This window comes from Danio rerio, chromosome 6 (assembly GCF_052040795.2).
Source record: "Danio rerio strain M-AB ecotype USA chromosome 6, GRCz13ab, whole genome shotgun sequence".
Taxonomy (NCBI): domain Eukaryota; kingdom Metazoa; phylum Chordata; class Actinopteri; order Cypriniformes; family Danionidae; genus Danio; species Danio rerio.
Window position 1 is genome coordinate 34,842,501 of NC_141026.1, and position 26,514 is coordinate 34,869,014.

General features: G+C 33.8%; 1 non-coding gene across 1 annotated transcript; it reads right to left on the minus strand.

The window, feature by feature from the left end:
* Positions 1-69: 69 nt before the first annotated feature.
* On the minus strand, positions 70-20,709 carry LOC147836405 (uncharacterized). The gene is made up of 4 exons (XR_015493879.1): positions 20,361-20,709; positions 10,745-10,838; positions 9,984-10,054; positions 70-2,821 (listed from the first exon to the last, which is right to left on the minus strand). It is a non-coding gene; the product is annotated as an uncharacterized LOC147836405 (transcript).
* Between the last annotated feature and the right edge of the window lie 5,805 nt (positions 20,710-26,514).

Below are 26,514 nucleotides of genomic sequence, written 5' to 3' on the forward strand. Positions count from 1 at the left end.
ATGCTATCATGCCAATATGGACCAAACTCTCTGAGGAATATTTCCAACACCTTTTATTTAGATTTTATTAGCATTCATTTTTAAGTGAAAGGATTAAAGCAGGAAAAGTGGCCCAACTTGGTATGGCAAGATTAACGTATTATCAAGAGTACAGTATGTGCTGTAAAAATGATCAAAAAAGTCATGACAACATACAGTTGTACATGCTTGATGTTTTAAGTCAGCTACTATATTTTACCTATGAGTAAATTTGACCCAACTATGAAATAAAAACATAAAAAACTAAGAAAAAATAGTCAGCAACTCATTTTATACAGGGTATAAACAGCAGACCTACTGATAGTTTTTATGTGATGTCTCACTATTAGGGAAATACTACCCCGGTAGGCAAAAAATAAATAAATAAATAAATAAAATAAAATAAAATAAAATTACTGTTTCCTGCTGATTCATAGCTTGAAACAGATGGAAAATTACCACTTTGTGCTGCATTTATATGGAGATCTCAGTGTAGCTGCCATTTTGGCCTTTTTTTTTTTTGCCTGCACATGACTGTACCCTGCAGAAACAGGACGTCATATTGATGTTGTACCCCAACATCATGGGGACGTTGGATTCTGTTTGGAAATGGGTTGACGTCAGAACCCAATGTCAGGTCAAAGTCCAATGTTCAACCTAAAATCAACCTAAAATCAAATAAATATCAACATCTAATGATGTTACACCTTGATGTTGTGTGAACGTTACCACTATGACATCTATAAGACGTTGGATTTTGGTCACTTTCGAACAAAACCTGAAATCAACCAAATATCAATGTAATTTGATGTCGTTATTAAACGTCAAATTACTGTTGTCCTTAGACGTTTGCTAGACATAAAATTTTGGTCACCTGACGTCATGACCTAAATCTAACCTAATAATAATGTCTTATAATGTTGTGTGCCTGCTGGGAATACTTTCAATAAAAGGGTTGCATGCGTTCTAATTCGCAAACTTATACTACGCCCTAAAAGTATGTACTTTTTTTTGTGAAGGAAAAGTATATGCTTTTGAATGTGTAACAGAAGAGTAAGCTTTGGGAAATACTATTTCCTCGTTAACACATTATTATTTTGCTTTGTTATGAGTCCTGTCAATCATCTCCACACATCATTCACATTTCTGTCATATTTAACTTCCTACCTTATTGGACAAACAGCAGCAGGTTAATCTCCCATTTACGGGTCTTTCATGCAGAGAAATCTGCTCAGGTAATTATGCATTCAGACATTAATGTCCAAAAACCTCTTTATATAAGTTCTGAATTTTGTTGCAGATGAAAAATAGCACAGAAAACATGGTTTAGATATGTTCCAGTTGGCTAGATATTAATTAACAGTCATACAAACATCATAGGATGACGCGGTGGCTTAGTGGGTAGCCCTGCCGCCTCACAGCAAGAAGGTCTTCTTAACCGTAGCCTACTTGACGGTTGGTCTCGCACATCCATCATGTTTGTAGTTTATTTACAGTGTTCACCCACACTTGTAGTTCTAATCGAATTAATGTCCAATGCGCAATGTACTGTGGGCAAAATCAGTGGTTAGAGTATGGACGGTTCTATTCTTAAATTTTTTACCAGCAACAGTAAACCATCCGGGAACCTTTAACATACTCTTTTCAACATACTGTACTACTATTTGAGACATGCTAATTTGATTTTCAAAAACTATTTAGGATGGGTAGTATGTGAATTGGGACACCGCAATTGACTTGAAGTACATTTAGGTGGTATGACATTTGCATATTTCACAGGCTAAATTGTGCATTAAATATTTAGAAAAATGTTTTCATGACTTCATGCGAGCACTAGCAAAACATTCTAAGAGCAAATTTTGTTACATGGGCATTGAAGATTTCATATATTGAGGAGTCCATATATTGTTTAGTCAACATAGTTTTATATATGTTGACATTTAATTCATGGTGCAAAATTCAGAATAAATTTCGTTAGTCTGGTATTGACTAATTTGGTGTTCAATTAAACAATGATTATGGTGATTTCTAATGAAACAGGAGAAATATGCGGTATGACAGACAGCGTGTGTGACATGGCAAAGAGGGCAGGACAGTAGCTCAGCAGTCAAGTATGATCAGTAACAATTTGATTTAGGGAGGGAGGGAGAGTTTATTGAGCTGAAAAAGACTTATGATGAAATTAACATTAATCAGTGCAGGATGGAGGATCGCGGTGAGCGAGGGAATGGAGGAGAGAAAATGGAAGGATGGAGATGGATTGAATTATTCCTCTGACATGTGATGCATGACAAAGTAGAATATGGCACATCTGACGGGCAAAGCCGAGGGTTAGTACAGCTGATTTGACCCATAGATCTTTTGCAGATTCAGTGGCTGATTGACAGGGAGCTTTTTTTACATTTTGTACATACAACCTTAGTTATCCCTAAGGTCTTTATTTTTTTAATCTACTGCTCTGTTATCACTCTTTTATTCATCCTCCCCTCTTCTCAACCTTTATATATTCCTTTTGTCTTTGGACTTAATAGATTTACATTTCTTTTGTCCTTTATCGCCCCCTGTCAAATTTAAACGAGTGATTGCACTATTATTGAGGAAATAGTTCTGAAATCTGTGTCTTTAGACATATTGATTGGAGGTAAATTCCCATAGACATTGTCCTTGATGTCTTTATCACTGCCAGTGTCAGAGTGGTCACCAATGGTCATGTCCTCACTATCATCTCCGTCCCGCTCTTATTGGCACCATTAGCGTGACATCTGTCCAAATGGTTATCGCACAGATTGATTTCATCGTTAATCTGTGAAAAGGAGCATGAGGTGGAACTAACCAAAGAATAAACATTCACGAGGCCAATAAGAAGACAGAATCAACTGAGGGTCCATAAGATTAAAATCACAAAAATGGTTTGAGTTTTTTTAATTTTTTTTTTTTATAGCAAAAATGTGTTGTGATCTTACCAAATTTAAATGAATTAAATGACATTCTCTCACATTTCATATTTCTGTTGAATGGTCACAATTTAATATATAAATTTCCACAAATACCAAAAAAATTATATGACAAAAAATGTATATATTTGTACAGCTATGGTACCCCTATCAAAAAACAAAACATTAAAAAGATTATTTTTGGCATTGGGTCCACTAAATGAGAATTTACTGAACAATTTTATTTTATTATTTTGTGTGTGTGTGTGTGTGTGTGTGTGTGTGTGTGTGTGTGTGTGTGTGTGTGTGTGTGTGTGTGTGTGTGTGTGTGTGTGTGTGTGTGTGTGTGTGTTTTAGACCAGAGGAACTGGGGGCTGGGCAGGGGCCACTTGTACTTTTAGGGGGTACACTTTAAAATACATCACAAACTACTTAAACAATTATTCAAAGTTATTATTTTTTTCATGCATCACTCTGCAGTCTTCATAAACAGGATAATTAAATAACTTAAACTCAAAATAATCTTCCATGTTAATTTATTTGAGAAGTAACTTTGTATTATAGGAAAACCAGGTCTGGATTGGCTAATCTGGAGGACCGGGAGAATTCCGATGGGCCGGTTAGTTTTTTAGGCCTCGAGGGTGGGTGTCCCTAGCTGTTGGCACTCTCAGCAGTCGCACTTTTTAAAATGTATTTATTTATTTGACCATAGCCTCACTATTTTTATTCATTATTTTGCCACAGCTCCGCTCTTTTTATTTATTTTCTCCCAGTCCCGTGAGCAAAAATCAGCCTGCAGGTTAATGTGACGTAACTATCATTCAACCCCAAACAGCGGCACCTTAGTGAAAATAAGAATTCGAAGAATTAATTGTAATGAATATTACACCTGATCAATGAAAATTAAATGATTCACTACATTAACAAATCTGACATAGCTTGATCAGAAATATAAAAAGGGGAGAAAAAGATTAAGCCATTAACAGAAAGTAAGACTGCGGTTAAGAGTCTTGCAGATGACAGTGCAATACTTATTTTTTTATTCCAGACGCACCAATAAAGCAGTGCCATTGTGGTACAGTGGTCAGCACGTTGCATTACAATGATGCCGACCTGAGTTCAAACCTCGTCTGAGTAATTTATTTATTTATTTTTTTATTTTTAGTGTTAAGACATGTAATACTGTTTGGGTTACTTATGTAGGTGTACATATTTTATTTTTATTTTCTGTCTGACCACCTCTACAAAGGACTGAATATCTACAGGGTGGGCTATTTATAAGGATACACCTTAATAAAATGGGAATGGTTGGTGATATTAACGTCCTGTTTGTGGCTCATAAGTATATGTGAGGAAGGCTTGTAAATAACCCATGAAAGAATAAAGTTATGTTAAAACCAAGCACACTACTGTTTTTCTTGTGAAATTCCCAATAAGTTTATTAAGGTGTATCCATATAAGAAAGGACATTGTGATGTTTTAAAGGCTAGTGTTGGAGATTTATCCTTAAATGTTCTCATATTTATAAAAAACATTTAATGTTCTGAAGCAGCTGTGCCCTTGAAAAAGACGTGGTAGTGTCATTAGAAACTGAACTGGAAATAATGTTATTTTAATAATCAGTCATGAACTGAGTGGACCGGTCTAAGGCTTGAAACTCCAGGGCTAAAAAGGAGTCCCACTCCAGCCCTGATAGTAACATTTTTAACATTCCAGTACATCAAGGCACCTTTTTTTTTTTTTGCAGAGATTGGGCAAAAAGCAGATAATAAATACATTTTAAAAATAGAAGTAAATAATTCAAATATACAAATTGACAAGTGTATGTACAAATATATTACTATATACAACATTATATGTGCTGCTGTTATGTGCAAAATGGTATATACATTATGTGTATAAAAAGTGTATAGAAAGTAAAGATGTTTGTTTCACAATTTCTATCATCAAGTGCTTTTTAGATGGATTGCCTTAAGGAAGAAACAAGTTTCTGGTGCACAGTGCTCTGTAGAGACAACCAGAAGGTAAAAGTTCAAAGAGGCAGTGCGCTGAGTGTGAAGGGTCCAGAGTGATTTTGGCATTCCTTCTTCTCGCTCTGGATAAGTACAGTTCTTGGAGAGTAGAGAAGGTTGTACCAGTGATTCGCTGAGCAGTGCAAACTATTCAATGTAGTCCTCGGAAGTCGGATTTGGTAGCAGAGTTAAACCAGACAGTTATTGAAGAGCAGAAGACTGATTCAATGATGGAAGTGCAGAACTGTTTCAGCAGCTCTTTTTGAAGTTTGAACTTCCTCAGCTGATGAAGGAAGTAGAGTCTTTGTTATGCTTTTTTTGACAATGTGAGTCAATGTGAGTTTCCCACTTCAGGTCGTAAGAAATGGAACCTGAATGACTCCTCTGCCACAATGCTGTCCATGATGCTCAGTGGGGGAATGCAGGGGGGTTTCTTTTTATTATAATTTAATATTATTTATCACACCTGACTTGCTTTTGGTAGACACAGTGGCGCAGTGAGTAGCACAATTGCCTCACAACAAGAAGGTCGCTGGTTCAATCCTCGGCTGGATCAGTTGGCATTTCTGTGTGGAGTTTGCATGTTCTCCCTGTGTTTGCGTGGGTTTCCTCCAGGTGCTCCGGTTTCCCCCACAAGTCCAAAGACATGTGCTGTAGTTGAATTGGCTGTAGTTGAATTGGCTAAGCTAAATTGGCCATAGTATATATGTGTGATTGAGTGTGTATGGCTGTTTCCTAGTGCTGGGTTGCAGCTGGAAGGGCATCCACTGCGTAAAACATTTGCTGGATAAGTTGGCGACACCAGAATAATAAAGGGGCTAAGCCAAAAAGAAAATGAATGACTTGCTTTTTATAATCCCACAACAAAGTAATTGTGCTTTAATTACATGTAGCTATTCATTAATTTGTCAATTGTAATGTGTTACTTATTATTTTTATTTGATTTGATATTACTATTTTTTCTTGATTTCTTCATACCTAAACTATATGGTGTTTTATTTATTCTTTTTGGAAAATTTCCAGTTGAGTGTCAGGACAGGATAAAGGGAGAAAAGTAAAAGCCCTTTCATACAACGTTTATTGCCAGAATAATCCTGCAGATCTTGTGATTCTGTACAGAATTTATAGTACATCAGCATATAAAGTGCAATGTGTACACACATTAAAACAAAACTGTGTCATGCTGTGGATTGGATCAGAATTTTTTTTTTTTCACTCCCTGCTGTAATGTATTAAAAATGCTGCTGTGTGAAATAATTAGGTAACAATTAACATATTTGGATGTTCACATTCTTCTTTGTGTAGGTCTATGATTGTTAAAAAAATCAAGTGAATCGTTGTGCATCACACGTGTCTGTTCTGGTGTGAGTCAAAAGAGTCTCTGTGTGTGTTAGAGAGGTCTGATCCCCAAGGCTCAGTCAGTGTAGATTTATTGGATGAACCCACAACATTGTGACAATATTTAGTCTGATGCTGTCAGGCTGTGATAATAGCCCAGGAGATCTGCTGTGGGGATGATCTCTCTGGCCTCGAGTTACACTGACTATAGATGCTCATGTCAGACTGCTCTGTCTGTCTGTCAGATCTTTAACTGAGAATAAACAAAGCAATTCATTCATACATGCACTTCATGACACATAAACACACCACTGAATACCGTCACCTGTTTTCCTTAACACTTATTTATAATAAAAATTGGAAAAAATATATTTGGTAAATATGTGTGATACATTTTTATTTTGACATATTTTGTATTTTGAGCATACAGTATAAGTAAAATATTAATTTAAATACACCTAAATAGATTTTAGTCAAACTTGTCTTGTGTATGAAAGTACATTAACAAAGTAAAGTTTGATGTCTAAAATTTCCAAACCAAGGAGCATGCATAAAAATTGTACTCCTATTCATAAAAAATAAATACATATTACCTTAAAAGATATAAAGGCTGAAATAAAATATATGTTCATTTCAAAATTATATTTTATTGAGCCTTAGACTTACAAATTACATTCAGCATATATTTAAAATATATTTGGTAATACTTTATAATAACTACACACAATAAACCATTTATTATGCATTAGTAAACAGTTTATTCATTATCTGTTAAGCATTACAGTAACTCATATTAGTTTATAACTCCAGCTACAAATCTTTCAGCAGCTACAAGTCTTGACTTAATGATTGTATTTTCATGCTTTGCTAAGGATACTTTTTTTTATGACTAAATTAAGTATTGCATTATTTACAAAGCAGTTATTTAAGCATAGTTGGTGATTTTCTAAGAACATTCAAAAAGCTTAAGTAAATGATTATTAAACGATTCAAATGAATATTTATCATTCTTATTATTCAGGCATATACTGAAAAATAGTTAATGTGTATGTAAATAAATGCTTTATGCACTCAACCTCCTCCTGTTTTGTGACCTAATCTAGTGAAGACTAAAAATAAATCTTTGCATCCTTATCTAAAATAAAATGACTGCACAGTTTAAACATCACTAAATAACATTGAAATGTTGCATCATAATATATTGTTGTTTTTTTATCCAATTTTATTTTGTATTTTGACACTTCTGTCATTCAACAATGTTTAAAGTTTACAGTAATTTTATTTCTTAGATAGGATTGCAAAGATGATTGTTCATTTGATACTGAGCCTTTTTGTCATTTATAAGGGATTTAGAAAGATTTAAAATCATAAATAATCCTCACTTTAGGTCACAAAACTGCATGAAGTTGTGTTAATAAAGCATTTCTTAACATACTTTGTAACCATTACTATATGTCTGAATATTAAAATATATAAATGTTGATTTTCAATACCAACTATTCTTAAATACAAGTAGTTTGTAAATAATGCAATACTTAATTTTATTATGAAAAATTAATCGGTCACAGACTATGAAAGTATTACACTGCAAAAAATAAAAAGCTGAGTTATCTTAAAATTTTAAAGAGACTTTTTTTTTAAGTTGACTAAAAATCTGCTTTAAGTCAAGCATACTTTTTGAAATAATTTGGCTCAACTTTAACCACTGAAGCTTAATTAACTCAAAATTTCTTTGCAGCCGGTTGCTTTAAATTTTTAAGTTAACTCAGCTTTTTATTTTTTACAGTGGTAAACGCTCAAATAAAGAAATCAAAATTCAAAGTCTCCTCAACTGATTTTTTTTACTTTCATTGAACAGTTTCAAACATGCAGTTAAATCATTTTTAGGAGTAAATTTAGCTCTGAGTTTAAAAATATGTCCATCTAACTTACAATTTTAAACTGAGTAAAAAAATCTGTGAGTTGGATTTTGTTTACAGTGTATTAAGCACAATATGAATGTGCTTATAAGTCAAGAATAGCCTTTGTAGCTGCAGATATAAACTGCTTCCATCTTTGAGTTAATGCTTAACGAATAATGAATTCACTATATGCTATATGCTTGAAAAAGTATTACTTATGTATAGTTATTATAAAGTGTTACAATATATTTTAGCCAGAAAAAGAATAATGTATATGTTATGATGCTGGTTTTGCATTATGTTGTTTGATAATACCTTCTACTGCATTTCCTTCTAAAGTTATATTGCTGTAGACTCCATTAGGGATTGTGTTTCACACTGTGGGTTCTTTGAGGAATGTGAGAGAACCTAACCTTGGCCGTGGCCTGATTTAATTAAAGTTGTTTTGTATTGAAACAAGCGGAGTGTGGTAAGTGTTATCAGGCGAACGCAGGGTGGTGGAACAGAGACATTAACTGGACTGCAAGTGCAGTGAGGCCAGCGCTGAATATCTACATCGATCCCACTCGATGCGCTCACAAACTCCAGGCTTTATAATGCCACTGTCTCTACAGCAACTACATATTAATGTTTTCAAGAGGAAAAAACACAACAAACCGTCACAAACATAGGGTTTTTACAAAACATTTGTGTGCGTGTTTGTGTTTAGGGTCATGGTATTTCCTTCATGTCCCTCAAGTTGAATATACCAGGCTGTATTACTGTACATTAAAGTTGCCATGGGGTAATTTCCTAATTTGTTTCATAATTTTTAAAAAATAAATAGAAAACATTACTTTAAGTCCTGTTTAACATTTAAAACATTTAAAATGATAATTATTGCAATAAAATCTTAACCAGTCACATTCATTACACAGTGGAGTTCAATGCTGAATACACCATTCAAGCAGAATCTGCTCACCAAAGTCTGTTGGTGACAATATCTATAAATCTCATTCATTTACACTATTTAATTATTTTTTTCTAATTAATTAATTCACTTAGCTATTTTTATTTATTTTACTTTTTGAAAACTTTTTAAAAAACTTTCTTACAAAAAATAACTTTGATTTTAGTTAGCTGCTAACAATAAAACAAACAAACAAACAAACAAACAAACAAACAAACAAACAAACAAACAAACAAACAAGTTACATTATATTTGAAATTACTATCTCTAAACACTCCCCATTATTCTACAAATCAAAGGTAATCATGGGCCAACTTTGGCCCGTAGGGCTTAGTTTGGCCATATCTGGCTTATACACCTTGTGTACTGCTTATATGTTGTAGGGACCAAATATCCCCAAAATAGTAATACAAATTTTTGACCTTGTGAGGACATTGTTTGGTTCCCATGAGGAAAACAGCTCATGAATTACACAGAATGAAGTAATTTGAAAAATTAAAAATACAAATTGTTTTTGTCAGGGTTGGGTTAGGAGGATAGAATACAGTAAACAGTTTGTGTGTGTGTGTGTGTGTGTGTGTGTGTGTGTGTGTGTGTGTGTGTGTGTGTGTGTGTGTGTGTGTGTGTGTGTGTGTGTGTGTGTGTGTGTGTGTGTGTGACAGATATACTGGTTACTGGAGAGATGCAATGGTTAAATGAGTCACAATTGAAAAAAAATGTTTACAATATAAAATGTTCAAGCTAAAAAGCAAGCAAACCAACAAACATTTATTAATATTAGTCATTTATTTTAATATTATTGATTAAAATAATATTTAAAAAAGATACTTACATTTGTAATTGAATCTGCTGAATGAGCAATTCAACATAGGCTCAATCTGAAAGGCTGCTCTATACACTTTTCTGGAGGTCGTGAATTTTTACATTTACAAAAATTTACATAATTTACATAATTTAAATAATACAAAATTTACACCCCCCCCTCACCCCCCCAAAAAAAAGAAGAAAAAAAAAACGTTGCTTTAGGGACATGTCTTGCTCTCTCCAGTTATGTATATAGGGGTACATTTTCAAAATAAACCTGGGTTGGAACAAGTCCACAGGTACAGGTCCAAAAAGAAACTCTAGCATCAACACAATCTTTTCAATCCACAAAAACTGGAAAAAGATTTTTTATTAAACACTAAGAAAAATAATATTCTGAGATTGAACTTATTCTTATGTGTAATGAGAATGTGTGAGAAAATGGTTGAAACAAAAATATGGATTTATTTAGATGAATGAATGAACTTTTAGAAATCATGAAATCTTCAACTATTTACAGTATATGTCTATATATTTTAACTATTTATTTCTGCAATTCCATTTTATGCTTCTGCATGGCTCAAAATGTTTATGTATCCTTTCAAATCATGCAAAAAAATTCTTTCCTTTTTGCTCTTTATTTATTATTTTCGCTCTTCTGACATCCATCTTTGTGAACCGACCTTTTTCTGTAACGCATATAGCAGTTCACACAGTTCATAATTCTGAGGGGAAAAAGAAATCAAAAACAACACGCAGAGAGAAATGTGATGAATCAGCAGAAATAACCTCATGAAATGTCTCCTCCCTCACACAAGCTCAACTGTACAGTATATAGACCTCCACACACTCCACTTCTCCATGCACCTTCATGTCTCCTCTCCTGTAAAAACAAACACAAGCAGGTGCTCTCAGATGCTGCAAGTTAAACCCTGTCATCTGTCAAAAAATGCCATTTGTTTATTAATATTAATTTGCACATTTATTATAACATTTACTGTATTTCAAAGAAAGATCTTTAATACAAAGATCACTGTTTCTTGTGGTAATCACTTTTTCACTTTTCATATTGTGTCTTGGGAACATTTTCAAACCGCGTTTATTGGTTCTGCTATTAATTAACAGTAAAAACTCTTGTAAAAACTTTGATTGGTTAATGGAATAGGTTTCCATGCATTTCTCTAGCAAAGTAAACTATTTGGTTCAAGCTCTATTAAGATGCTGAAATTAAACAGCAAATGGAACAAATACATACTCAAATGTACAATTAACAATTTTGATCATAATGTTTATATTGTTGTAAATAATTATATTATTAAGCATAACTTAGATTGTCAGACAGTGATTCATTTTTTTTATTATTCCTCAAAATATTGGTGTCTGGAATGCAGCAGAACATTTAGTGAACAACATGATTTTATAAAAGTTTTGATAATGTTTGACATGAATAAACAGTGGCTATCGAGCTTTCTCAATTCAAATGATTTCAAGCTAGAATCCAGAAGTTGATCATCATTTCTTCTTTTTTCAGAGTTATCTTTTTTCTGGTACAATGATCTGGAATTTATATGTATTAATTGTGTTTTACTACTTGTGAAAACAAACATGCACATGAGCAAACACATGTGACTTTGAATAGGCAGCACCCTCTTAATCAATAGCTCTCATAGATTGTTGCTTACAGCCGCAGCAGAAGAATGAGATGGATTTGCATATATATAGGGCTGAGTGAACCCATGCACTTTAAGGATGATCAAATATGCTAACCTCAGCATTCGATAAACCAATCAAGTATACCCGCATGTGTGTGTGTGTGTGTGTGTGTTACCACTGACCTCAGTCCAGACAAAGTCTCATAAAGAGAAATTCCATAAAGTTCAGTGAATAATACATGTTTGTCTGTGACATGACTGATGGAGAGATTACTGTACAGTGATCTAGCCCTGCACTGAAAATAAGTGTTACAAGTTTTTTACTTGTTCAAGACTTAAATGTTAACTTTCTTTCTGTTAAACCACTTAAGATTTCACGCCAGGTGAAACTAAACAGCCCTAATTGAATTATCATCCAATTAAGCAAAGTTCCACAAAGCTGTTAAGAATGTTCAAATGACATGAGAGTGCAGAATATTTTATAGTCTTATTTGGACTTCAGTCACAAGTGTAGATACAATCAACAGAAATGAAAGCTTCGGCGAAGGTTCTACCAGGAAGACTCTAATTCTACACCATTCTTCATAATTATCAATTGAACAAATAATAATCAAGTGAGCTATAAAATAAGCTGTTTAAACAATTTTTTTTTCACTGTTCATGGGTGACGTAGCCACCACATATCCTCACCACCCCCACCAGGTTGGGCCCCATTCTTGCTGGGGGTTTGCTCTGCCATGCCTTCATCTTCAGGCAGTATTTGCCAGCTCTTCACGAGACCTGGATCATCAATAGGGCTTATGCCAAAGGACCATACATAAAGTGTAACTGAAATAGCAATGTTTTACGCTCTCAATAAATTTGACAATTTTTATCCCCCTTCCGAGTCTTTCTGGTAGAAAAAAAAAACACACACACACACATTGAATCTCTCAAAATCTCAGTTGTGGATTATTAAACATCACCACAAAGGGCATTAACAGCTTCACTTATTACTAACCTGTTTGACTTTATTTTTGCTTGACATCTCAATTACATGTCATAAGCTTTTTTTTCCATCCAAAAATGCGAATTAACTTTATGGCCAAAACTGGATTATCTCATAAAAGGTGTGCGAATAAAGCAGCATTTCCATCTAACGAGTCAAAGAGAACAAAATCGTCACTACCTGATTATCTGGCACCAAATATCAACAATAAAAACAATATCAACAATAAAAAAGAATTTGCTGTAGTAGGAGACTCTGCATAAATCTTTTTTTTTTTCATTTAATAAATTACTTGCGCCTCGGAAGGCAATCCTGACATGCAGTGATTGTGCGGTGGTATTTGAAGGAGAGGGATGGGGAGCACAGACGCTCCAGATTCTGGAGGTAATTAATAATATAATAACACTAATACTGAACTGGTAAGGTGTTTTAGAATGACCAAAACGACATTTCAGATGTTTTACCGTGTGCTCAGCCAGCTGGTTTGTCCATTCACACACATTTTTATTATCACATGATCTCTTACAACAAAATCACAGGACTTTTTTTAATGCATATACTGGAATTTGTTTGGTAAAATTGTTTCTATCGTAGTTTATGTGCAGCTTTTCTTATCAAATAAAACGTTATTCTACTCAGTTATGAGCATATATTTTTAATTTGCGTTTTCAAAATGTATGCACGTCTTGCTGTTTCTATCAACCGTTTTTTATGTGCATATCCAAAATGCGCATAAAAATAGGTGGATGGAAGCGTAGCTATTGCTGAAAAGACATTAAAAAAAATAAAAAGCTTAATAAACATGCATTTATTATAGTAGAGAATCCACACTTTTGATTTCTTAAACACAAGAAATAAAAAAATAATTATTTTGAAATCAAAAATGGGAAAATGGGAATTCTCTCTGGGTCTAGACTATAATGACGAATAAGGAAATATAGAACAAATCCAGAAAAAAATTTAAAAGACTGATTAGGGAATAAAAAGGTGTATAAGGGCCAAATAGCTTTCGAATGAGTCCAAAACTCTTAAAAGGATTCCTAAACTCACTTCCATTCTGTTCCTGCACAGATGCAGGGCAGATGCAATGATTTATTTCTTTGTCCTTTTAATCTGCCGAGATAGAAGAAGTGTGTGGCTTTTGCCGGCTTGCCTCTGCTTGTTTAAGTGTGACCTCCACACAGGGTGACAATAGCCTTGTTATATTTCTCAAGTATGGGGCCCTCCAGAGGTTTGTTCGTGCCCTCAGGCCTCAGTGTGTGTTTGTGTACATCCATGTGTGTGTTCTCTGTGTATGGAAACATGCTTTATCAGCATTGAACATTTTCTCATGCAGAACCATAGAAAAACAAAGAAACACGCATGAATTCTACTTTACACACACACACACACACACACGCACACACACACACACCTATACACACACACACAATGTATGATCTTCTTTTCTATAATGGTTGGTTTAGGGAGTGAATCTCAAAAAGCTTTAGGGCAGTTGTTATATCACAAGACAAACTGACCTTTTTTAGCAATTCAAGAGTTGTATCCCTGAGAAATCTGAGCGTTGACAACCCATAGGTAGTGGTGTAAAGTAAATTACAATTACTCAAACTTCTGAAATTGTGTAGTTTTTTCTGAGAAATTGTAATTACTAAGTAGTTTTCAAAACGTGTACTTTTGCTTTCCCTTGAGTAAAATTTTAGTGCAGTATTTGGTACTTTTACTCAGAGATGTATAAAGTACTATAGACCCAGACTTAAGTAAAAGTACAAGTGCTCTATCAAAAAAGTGACTTGAGTAGAAGTTGAAGTGCTCTTTAAACACCATAATTAAGTGGAATTACTAAAATATTCAACATTTTTTGTACTTAAATATTGCAGTGCATTATAAAATTTACTACTCAAGTACTGAAAGTAAAAGTACAAGTATTGTGTAATGTAGTTATTTAAGAAAGCAGACAAAATACTTTATTTTAAATATCTTTTTTGGGGTGCACCAAAACTTCACCCATTAACAAAAATGGATAACACACTTGTGGAATCCAGGCTCAGCTGTAGTAGACTAGGTGTTAGTTTTTAGTACGAATAAAGTTTTAAAAAAAAGTTTGGTATTCGCTGGAGTCAAGGTGTCCTAGAATTAAAATGAACACACCTAAATAAAAAGCCCAGTATCACATCAGTAGAAGTCCTGATAGATGGAGGAAATAGGGGAGGAGATGGTTGTTTATGACCAGCTTGTCACATCCCCTCTCTAAGGGACGATCATGAAATTAAGTGGTGAGGAGCGGTGAAGAAGCCGAGGGGCCGTCAGATAACATTACTCACTCCCTGCATCACAATTAGTGCAAATGGTGCATTACAGGAAAATTATCATCAATATGATATTAGCAGATGCTCCCTAAACGAATCAGAGGGAAAACTGCTTATTCCTCTGTCTACCCGGATAACAAGAAGAACAAATGAAGACTCTGTGAAGAGAGAGAGAGAGAGAGAGAGAGAGAGAGGTCTGACACTGTCTGAAAGAGAGAGAATTCAATTTGCTCAGTGCAAGGGAATGTTGTACATACAGATTAATCTGTCTACATCATGTCTGCTGCATTAATAGGCATTCATATCTTTATTACTTTTATTAATAAGGTAGTTACATACATTTATACTTACGTAAAGCTGTAATTTCTGTGACACTATTGTCCCCAAATGGAGATGCTAAAGCAATCATTTTTAATAGCCTTTGTGTCTGGCAGAGAAATATAGATAGCTCTGCCCCAGTCCTATGCCCATGATTATCAGGTTGGTGATCTGACGAAACAGTTTCATTTTTCACACTTTTTGAAATTCAAGCATGTGTCCGTGACCGAAATACGACCTTCTGTGTACAGTAGCAGATTTGCGAAATGAAAAGCAGATTCAGAGTTCCACATTAGTTTAATAATTAGCAAAAAATATTAAAATTACAAACAGAAACATTATATATTACATATAAGCAATTTGGCTGTTTGCCCATGACAGAAATTAAAATGCAGCCATTTAGAAGCACAGACTATGCACTTACTCATGAAATAAAATGGCAAGGTTTATAATCTAATTAATTCATATTAAAGCTCTTTAGCATTATTAAATGTAGATGCTGAATCACTGATATGTGTTTGTTTGCCTTATTTTCACTGTTCAGAAAGTTCAATTTCAAATGTTTTTTTTTATTTTCTAGATCTGAGGAGATCTGCTGCTGCTTTCGGTAGTATGGCAATTGCTGTTCTGTAAAATGGCATTCAAACTCACATTGTTAGCATTTAACAATGAATAAAGCACATAAGGTACCTTTAAATTCTTTTTTTCACTTAACAGGGTAAAGAAAATTAAATAACAATAAAGGCATCATAAAAAGGAAGGATTCGTAATCCTTTATTTACACATATTCTACAGTTAATGTGACTATTTTCTACACTGTAAAAAAAATCCTGGTTGCCTTGCATTTTGAAGCTGAATCAAATTAACTTTATGAGTCTATTGAACTTATGTTAAACAGACTTAAAACAGCTTGTGTAACTTATAAAATTAAGTTAGGACATGATTACCTTCCTTTAATAAGTTACAACGAACTAAAATCATATGCTGTCATGACTAATTGGTCATTTCCATTTTTACAGAGTAATGTTGAACACAAAGTGTTTTAAAGAATATTGGTAACTAAACCATTGAAGCAAATCCAATGACTTCTGTCTGGTTACCAACATTCTTCAGAATATATTTTGCAGAACCTTAAGAAAGAAGCTCTTCCAAATTTGACACAAAATAAGGGTGAGATCATTTGATAACACTTTTTTCCATTTGAGTATTAGCAGACTGTCTGCTTAATATCTGTTGATAGTGCTCCTTCAACAGACATTTAACTGACCATAAGAACTTTGCAAGTACATGTCAACTCACACTAACCCTAACCCCAACCCTATCCCCCAACCTTACAGTCTATTTAAGATGTAATGAGAATTAATTGGCATAGATGCAATGTAACATAAATTCATTAAATGGACGATCAAAATAAATTGTGACCGATCATTTTGTTTAATCTATCCCTATTTAAATTTGTTTATGTAAAGTATTCTTCCTAAGCACTTGTAATTGTAACTCAAGTTTCTATATTGTCTGAAAAAGCAGCAGTTATATAAGGTGAAGCTCTGGACTCCCCCAAGCAGATACAAGTATCAGTGTGTTTTTCCTCTTAATTGCTTTAACTGCTTGTAACTTAGGAAATAATGTTTAAACTGTGGAAAATTAAATCTCCCATATGACAAAGCAAGCACTATTATACAAAGGAAGGGCCCATTTTGTTAATGGTTGCATGCAAGAATTGGCCATCTTGCCCAATAATGTTCGCCGTACATCTCAGTTCATTTGTTTACCGCCGAGTCAGCAGAATAAAGATGGCAAATAATAACGTGTGGCTCTCTAAATATGGAAAAGAGAGCGGGTGAGGTGGAGGAAAAGGGGGAGGGGATGCGTTTTGACTAAAAAATAAAAATAAATAATGGGTGTGCCGCAGAATCATGAAGAAATATTGTGGTTTTCAGACATAAACATACTATTTTTCAAATTCCCCTTTGCCTTGCACAAAACATGTAAGTGTTACGCTTGAATTCTTGAATGAAATATGAAATTGACATACTGCTTCAGGCATAGAAGTGAGGAATATTTTTTTTGTTTTCACTGTCAAATGGTTAATTCAGTAGCATTTATTCTGCTATTTTATGTCCTGCTATGATATATGTTGTATCTATGCCAGTACTGATATCACTAAGTTGTATGTTTAAAGTTTTAAATACATTTTAAAGAATGTTGATAACCAAAAACTTGGTTATAAAACTTGGCTGGTAGCCATTGACTTCCAAAGTATTATTTTTCATGTTGAAAGGCAGCGGCTGACTTTAGCTGTTTGGTCTTTTTACAATATCAACAAAAGAAGGAAACAGGTTTGGAACAACATGAGACTGAAAAAAGTAAGTAGAGGTGAGCGTACACAGTGCAAATTTGAATGGTTTTAAGATCCTATATACACATACAGTACACATTACAATTGGGTTTATTTGAAAATAAAGTAAAGCATTGCTTTCAGAGCCCACTCTCTTCCTTTCTCTCAATTGATACGAGCCATGAATGTACTGTATGCAAAACAAACCCCATGTGTGTGAATTATAAAATTAATTATAACCTTGTCCTGTATCACCTCTGACAACATTCAGCAAGCATTATTTTTGTGTTTGTAAACAATGTCTAATAGATGTCCAATAGACATCTAAACATAGTCATCTTGACTAAAATAAGGCTAAATTTGGGCTGTCACAGGAAATTTAATAGACATCTGAAAATAGCCAAAAACTAGACTAGTCATGAAATAAACAGAAATGAATGACTACACCTTGGGCTATTCTTAGATGCCTATTAGATTTTCCCTGACAGCCCAAGTTTAGCCTTGTTTTAGCTAAGCTGTCTACATTTAGATATCTATTAGATGTCTGTTAAACACAAAATTGTTTGCTGGGCACTGTCACGCATAACTCATCATATGGCAGGGATGCACCCATCTTTAACAAGTATTGGGCCTTGGTAATCCTATGATATTACAGCCCAAACCCTCACTGATCCACCCCATGGTTTACTCTGGGCATGCAGCAGTCTAAGGGGTACGCTTTTTTGGGGCTTCTCCACACCTTAACTCTTTCAGATGTGGGAAAGACAGTAACAGTGGACTCATCAGAGAACAATGCATGTTTCACAATGTCCACAGCTCAAGATTTTTACTGCTGGCACCTGACTTTAGCATTGACACGAGCCATAAAGTGGCCAAAAGTTTGGCTATAGTAGCCTAGCCAAAGCCTGGTGGAAGCAAGAGAGTTGGGGTAGATATATAATTCTGCAGTGTGTTGTGCAGCTGTTTTTTTCTTTTCTTTTGATAAAATCTGGGTTTGCAATTGCACATTGCTTTCAGACAGCTTCCTCTTGCATCCACAATTACTCCTGTTAGATGTGATTCATTCTCCTTTATGGTATCCTGACATTACCCTATACCTTGGTTCTTGATACATCACAAAGACTTGCTGTCTTGGTCACAGAAGCTCCAGTGAATTGTGCACTAACAATCTGTCCTCTTTTGAACTTTGTCATGTCACCCATAATGTTGTGTGCATTGCAATATTTTAAGCAAAATTGATACACTGCCAATTAAGCCTTCACACTCTTCTCTTACTGGTGGAATGTGCAATCAATGAAGCCTGGCCATCAGGCTTGTCAAATTTAGCCATGAAACCTCCAACACCAGTATTTCAGTTTCATTGTTCAATCCCTGAATGTTCATTCATTCATTCATTCATTCATTCATTCATTCATTCATTCATTCATTCATTCATTTATATTCCTTCGGCTTGGTCCTTTTATTCATCTGGGGTTGCCACAGCGGAATGAACCATCAACTTATCCAGCATATGTTTTACACAGCGGATGCCCTTCCAGCGGTAACCCAGTACTGTAAAAATCAACCCAGGCTCATTCTGAAAACATAGTCACGTGGACGTTTCTGGAGACCATAAAATACATCCCAGGAGGTATGTATTTTTGGAACTTTCATTTCCCGAATTCTCGTGTGAACCCTCCGGAGGGTGCTGTCGACTGACTGAATGACTGAATAATTGACTGGGCGACTGGCCAATCGACCAACCCACCCTCCTGCTTCACTAAACCGAACCAATTTTACCGATTGATCCGCCCACCCGCTTACTTCCCTAAACCCAGCCGACGGTTTACAAAAGCCGTCCTGAAAACACCTGGTCTGATTTTTACCACGTTTTCAGATTTTACCACATTCTCACCCTGTTGTTCACTCATTTGTTTTTATTTGTTGGATTCTGTTTTTGTTTTTTCCTGAATTCTGAAACCACTCTTCTCCGGTCTCGAACCCAGTCGTCATTGCAGTCAACTCTCTGCCTCTCAACTCACACCGTTGACATGAAGAGCTAACTGGACAAATTAGTTGAGGTGGGAAAGCTCTCCACACAGAGGTAAGCAGTCAGCTGATAAGCGCCAAAAGGAACAGCATCATACCGGCCTGTAGTGTAGCTTAAAAAAAATTAAATGCAGCCATACGTACTTCTGGCTACGCAATTCGCGGTCTTCAGAAACGTCCGCTGGACTACGTTTTCTGAATGAACCTGTGTTGGTAAAAACCCCTGTATGTAAGTATTTCTATTTCTATTTTTATTTTAGGTGAACTACCCCTTTAACCATGGTAGAATTTTTATTTTTTGGGTCAGCTGTTCCTTTAAACGTTCTGACACTTTTAAACTTAACTCAGATGTCTATATTATTATGAAAATTGCCATTAAACTGAACTTTTATTTTTGGATCTCCACATTGTAATGCACAGAATATCTTTTTTGAAAGTGTTGCAAATCATGTATGCAATGTGAATTTGACTTATACTGCTTTTGGTGAAGAAGTGTAGATTATCTGTTTACTGTTTGAAATGGTTGACTCATCAGTTTTGCTATTGCTATTTCACGTCCAGCGAAATATTCTGTACCGTATCTTTGCCAGTCCAAATGTCACTAAGCTGATTGGTGGTAATGGAGGAAGTTTATGTCAGCCATGTTTATGTATGCTTTTAGTGCATTCCCACTTGGGAGGCAGATTTTTTTTTTACATAAAGGAATAAAAATAAAAAGGAATGATTGATAAGGATGGCATGTCATGTGTTGTTGTCTGCCGGATGACCTTACCTTGAGTGCAGAAGGCGGTGTAGGTAATAGCACGTAGGTGGTGGTCCCGTGGGTGCTGTAATATCCGTGTGTGTGTGTGTGCACGCTCTGAGGCAGGTTGAGGCCTGGCTGGCCGGGAGAGGCCTGTTCATTTCACAGCTGTAGTGGGATTATGTGGAGTCAGGGTGGAGGGGGTAAGCCTGGCCCTTTTATCTCATTCAAACATGCTGCTAATTCAGCAGCACGCGGCTGGCACCGCGACTAGCACGCTAATCACCGCATCACTTTCCCCGCAGTGAATAAACCTCCATTCTAATCCCCAATCAACCACACTGACACCCGTTTACACACTCTCGACACACCGGGAAACCTACAGAGAGAGAAAGAGAGACAGAGTGAGAGAGGGAGACTGAGAGAGAAAAGAGAGAGAGCAGGGAGCAGAGGAGGAAGCAGGCTGGGGGTTGTGACACAGAGAAATACTGGCAGGAAATATGGGTAGGAATAACAGTTATTCTAGAAAACAAACCTTCAATCTAATTTTATGTCTTATTCGTTGGCCTTTTAAAATGATCAAGACAGAATGGAATGACATTACAGAGAGTTTTAAATCTTATACAATAATCTTAATGTATACATTTATACTGCATTTTTAAAATCAAATATTGTTTAAACGTAAAAATATATTTAATACACTTTGAACTGACAGTGTAAATAATAAGGGTTTGTATTGAGAAATACCATTGACAAAAATTCATATATTATATATTATATATATATTCATATATTAGTTCTTGTAATAGTAATAACCTAAAAGTTTGTAATTAGTTTAAGGGGTCACGAAACACTAACACACATTTTTTAAGAAGATTTTTTGACAGTCATATATATGTTCCACGTTGCTGAAAACATTATTAGGACACATATATTTCTCTAAAAAGTCAAAATTGGGTTGTTTTTGTGTTGTTTAAAGTCCTTCTGGTTTAAATTCCAGCATGGAGATTGGCTTTTTGTACGGGCCTATACAAAGTGACGCCATTGAGATTTCAGCATTAATTCATGAGAAAGACTTAGTTCAAACCAATCAGCACACTCTATTGTGAACGAGATGCAACTTCATTAAGATGCATGATATTTAGCTCCGAAGATTCCTTTTCACATCGTAAGCGTACACATTGCGAGGCTTTGCGTCTCTCCAGTTTCCGCAGTTTTGCAGTACTTTTCCTGCTCATTTCGGGTCTGTTCGTGCAGAACAATAGTGCCTTTACACTGTACATATGACAGGAAATCTTGGATATTGGTTTGTGCCTGACAATATTAGCAATCTTCGACTCATCCCTGAGATCGCCAAAATACCTGAGGTGTAGCAAAATAATGTTTCATTAGTTGCTTACAAATTATTCACTCACTCACTCATTTATTCTTTCTTTCATTTATTTACTTGCTTAATTGCCAATTATTTACCCACTCATTTATTCTGTCATTAATTTATACAATTACTCTACAATTATTTACTCTCACTCACTCACTCACTCACTCACTCACTCACTCACTCACTCACTCACTCACTCATTTACTCACTATTCGTTCGTTCGTTCGCTCGTGTTTGTTTGTTTGTTCGTTCGTTCATTTATTCCTTTATCCATCCATCCATCCATCCATCCATTCATTTATTCGTTCATTCATTCATTCATTCATTCATTGACTCACTCACTCACTCTTATATTGATGTATTTGCTTACCAATTATTCACTCAATCACTAACTCACTCACTCACTAACTCAATCACTCACTCACTCACTCACTGACTGACTTACTCACTCACTTTCTCACTCACTCATTCACTCACTCACTCACTATTCATTTATTCATTCAATCAATCATTCATTAACTTGCTCACTCTTATATTGATTTATTTGCTTACCAATTATTCACTCACTCACTCACTCACTCACTCACTCACCCATTCACAATTCATTCATTCATTCATTCATTCATTCATTCATTCACTCACTCACTCACTCACTCACTCACTCACTCACTTACACACCCACTTACACACCCACTGACTCTTTCCTTTTTTTATTTGCTTACCAGTTATTCCCCTGCCCACTTACTCATTTATTCTTTGATTCAATTACTTGGTTCTCACCAATTATTTACTTACCCACTCATTTATTCCGACCTTCATTTACTCACTCTCCAATTATTTACTCTCATGCTTACACACTTCATTCATCCATTCACTCATTCTTATATTAGTTTACTTGCTTACCAATTATTCACTCACTGATTCACTCACTCACTCTTACATTAATTTATTTGCTTACTTTATTCTTATATGTTTTCTTGTGATTTTGTTCTTTCATAGCCAAACAGGAACGCATGCAGACAAATGTGAAAAGCGGTATATTTTACAATTCCCTATGGGTTAAAGAAGACGAGGATGAGTGCTTCAATGTTTGTGTGCACCGTACTGTGTAGGTTAATGTGAGGGATTAGTTGCAGATGAATGCAAATGTTTACACTATTTTAAGCAATAGTAGACATGCATAGAAAGTGTTTTTTTTTTTGCACCATAAGTCAGATAAACAAAGAGGGTCATGAAAGTCAACCATGACAAATGTGTCATAATATACTAACATCTCAACTAGACAGAAATGTTCTAACATGAGTCTTTTTAAATTATGTGTCTGCAGGGCAGATACAGACGCAGTGTTTTGTCAATGATATGAAAAAGTGATGAGATATTGATAAAGCTATCAAAGCAACATTTCAAAACTTGCCATCTCATCAAATGCACGTCTATGATATTAAACATAAGCCTCTTAGAAGTAAATATAGAATTACGGGGAGAGAGAGAGAGAGATATAGCAGAAAGAAATAGAGAAAGTGTTTCAGTGTACTCATTTTCCTATACACAAACATCAGATCAATGAGAGGAGATTTAATGTTTGATTGCATCTTGCTTAATAGTAATAATAATAACAGAGTCTCTCACAGTTGATTGCTTGCCCAAGGCTTTTATCCAATATTTATAACAATTAGACTAGTGATAATAATAATAATAATATTAATAATAATAATAATAAAAAAAATATAATAATAATAATAAATAATGATTGTTGTTATTATTATAATATTGTTATAATATCATAATAATATTACTATATAACAATGCTGTAATAATAATAATAATAATAATAATAATAATAATAATGAGGATTAAGATGATTGTCACCATTATAATATTAATGTAATGTTTAATATTATGACATAATAGTATTACTATATAACAATGCTATTAATATATAATTATAGTATTGCTATTAATATTATTATTATTAATAAAAATAATAGTAATAAGGATTAAGATGATTGTTATTATTATAATATTGATATAACAACTTATATTATAATATTATAACATTATTACTATATAACAATGCTATTATTATATAATTATACTATAAATATAATAATAATAATAATAATAATAATAATAATAACAACAATAATAATAATATTAATAATATTAATAATAACAATAACAACAACAACAATAATAATAATAATAATAATAATAATAATAATAATAATAATAATAATGAGGATTGAGATGATTGTTATTATTATAATATTGATATAATAACTTTTATTATAATATCATAATATTATTACTATATAAGAATGCTATTATTATATAATTATTGTATCAATATAATAATAATAATAATAATAATGAAAATAATAATAATAATAATAATAATAATAATAATAATAAAAATAACAATAATAATGATGATGAAAATAATAATAATAATAATAATAATAATGAAAATAATAATAAAAATATTAATGATAATGGTAATAATAAAAATAATAATAATAATAATGAGGAACACGATAATTGTTATGATTATAATATTAATAAAATAATTAATATCATAATATCATAATATTATTACTATATAATAATGTTATTATATAATTATAGTATTCATATAATAATAATGATAATAATAATAGTATTAATAATAATAATAATAATAATAATTATATATATTTGTTATTATCATTATTGTTGTATCACTGTAACTATTTATGAGTTAAATGGTTAAAGAACTACTACATGTGCGCACGCACACACATACAGACATACTGTACACACACAGACACAGCAGGAAGTCTGAACCTCCTGCAGATAAAGTAAACATTTACTCAGTCAGTGTAATGTGTCTCATACAGAGTGCTGAATGAGTGTGATCGTAATACAGAGCAACATTATCATGGTGTCCTTGCAGACCTCTACATATCCTTACTATAAATGCTGTATTATAAACATTATAAACTTTTTTATTTTACTAAATATAACTAAGCCATTAAAGTTCATAATCCCCACTTATTTTTTTACAGCTTATGCTATGAATAACATCATAGAGCTATTTTCTCCCATGGGCCCACACATACACAGAAAATCCAGTGTCTTGACATTGATTCTATTCTGACTGGTGTGTTAATTGGCAACATTAATGCAAATGAATCCCTTCAGTAGCACTATCAAAATTATGCATTTTAATGTACGAAGGTTAGAAACCAAACCATTACAATTAGTGTTTGCCATAGACATACATATGTGTAAAAAAAAACAAATAGCATGTACCTGCATCAACAAGTAAATTCACACACAAACACTTAGTGCCTCTGAATACATAATAAGGACCTAAGGGACACATCCAAACCTTCTGTGGGACACCTTGAATTTTCCATGATCACAATAAATGCTTAAACTCTCTGTTTCTCGTTTCTCATCTTCCCAGTGTCTCTCCAGTATAGTATCAACCCCAAGGGTAATTACGGATGAGATGCAGAAATCTGGGTGTATTATTCAGTTCTGTAATACACAAACCAAGGGGGAATGGCAATTATTTTCTCTACCAGTCACCTATTCCACAAAAGCTCTCACAGTAGTGTGCGAGATCAGGTTTGACAATATGGTGGGGACTAATTCAATTACAGTGTGATGACTACCTAGTGTTTTTTTTTAGAATATACATGTCTTTAAGACATATTGCATACGGTTAAAAAAAAAAATAAATAAAAAAAAAAATAAATAAATAAATAAATAAATATATATATATATATATATATATATATATATATATATATATATATATATATATATATATATATATATATATATATATATATATATATATATATATATATATAATATTGACAACCAGTAAATTTCATTCAGAAGAAAAAAATGTGCTAATAAAAAAAAGGTGCATGGCAGAGTGAATGCAAATATTTAGTAGAAGATTTATGACAACATACAGTTCTTTCACTGCATTCATCACCCAATCAGTAGGGTCAGACAGAATCTGCGGACATTGTTTTGCTATTTCTGTGGAAGATTTTGTAAAGAATCTGCGGATTTATGCAAAATGATTTTAAGGGTATATAATACTATAACTAAATAATAATCATAACTAAAACCTTAGGCGACGCAGTGGTGCAGAAGGTAGTGCTGTTGCCTCACAGCAAGAAGGTAGCAGGTTCGAGCCTTGGCTGGGTCAGTTGGCATTTCAGTGTGGAGTTTGCATGTTTTCCCTGCGTTCGCATGGGTTTCCTCCGGGTGCTTCTGTTTCCCCCACAGTTCAAAGACATGGGGTACAGGTGAAATGGAAAGGCTAAATTGTCCGTAGTGTATGAGTGTATGAGTGTGTGTGTGTGTGTGTGAATTTTTCCCAGAGATGGGTTGCGGCTGGAAGGGCATCCGCTGCGTAAAAATGTGCTGGATAAGTTGGCGGTTCATTCTGCTGTGGCGACCCCAGATTAATAAAGGGACTAAGCTGACAAGAAAATGAATGAACTAAAACCTTAATATATTAAATAAAAAATAATAATTTTTTTACTTTTTTAATGCTTACAAAGCAAATCCAATTAGATCCACTCATTTGGTAAACAAAGCAAATCTCTCATATACATGTAATAAATCTACTAAACGACAGAAAATATTACTTTACAAACTGTATTGTAAATAAATTATATGAACATATTATTATTATTATTATTATTATTATTATTATTATTATTACTATTATTATAATTGTATCACAATAATATTAGTGAAATGCAGTTAGGGATTTACATACAGGGAAATCTCCAGGTA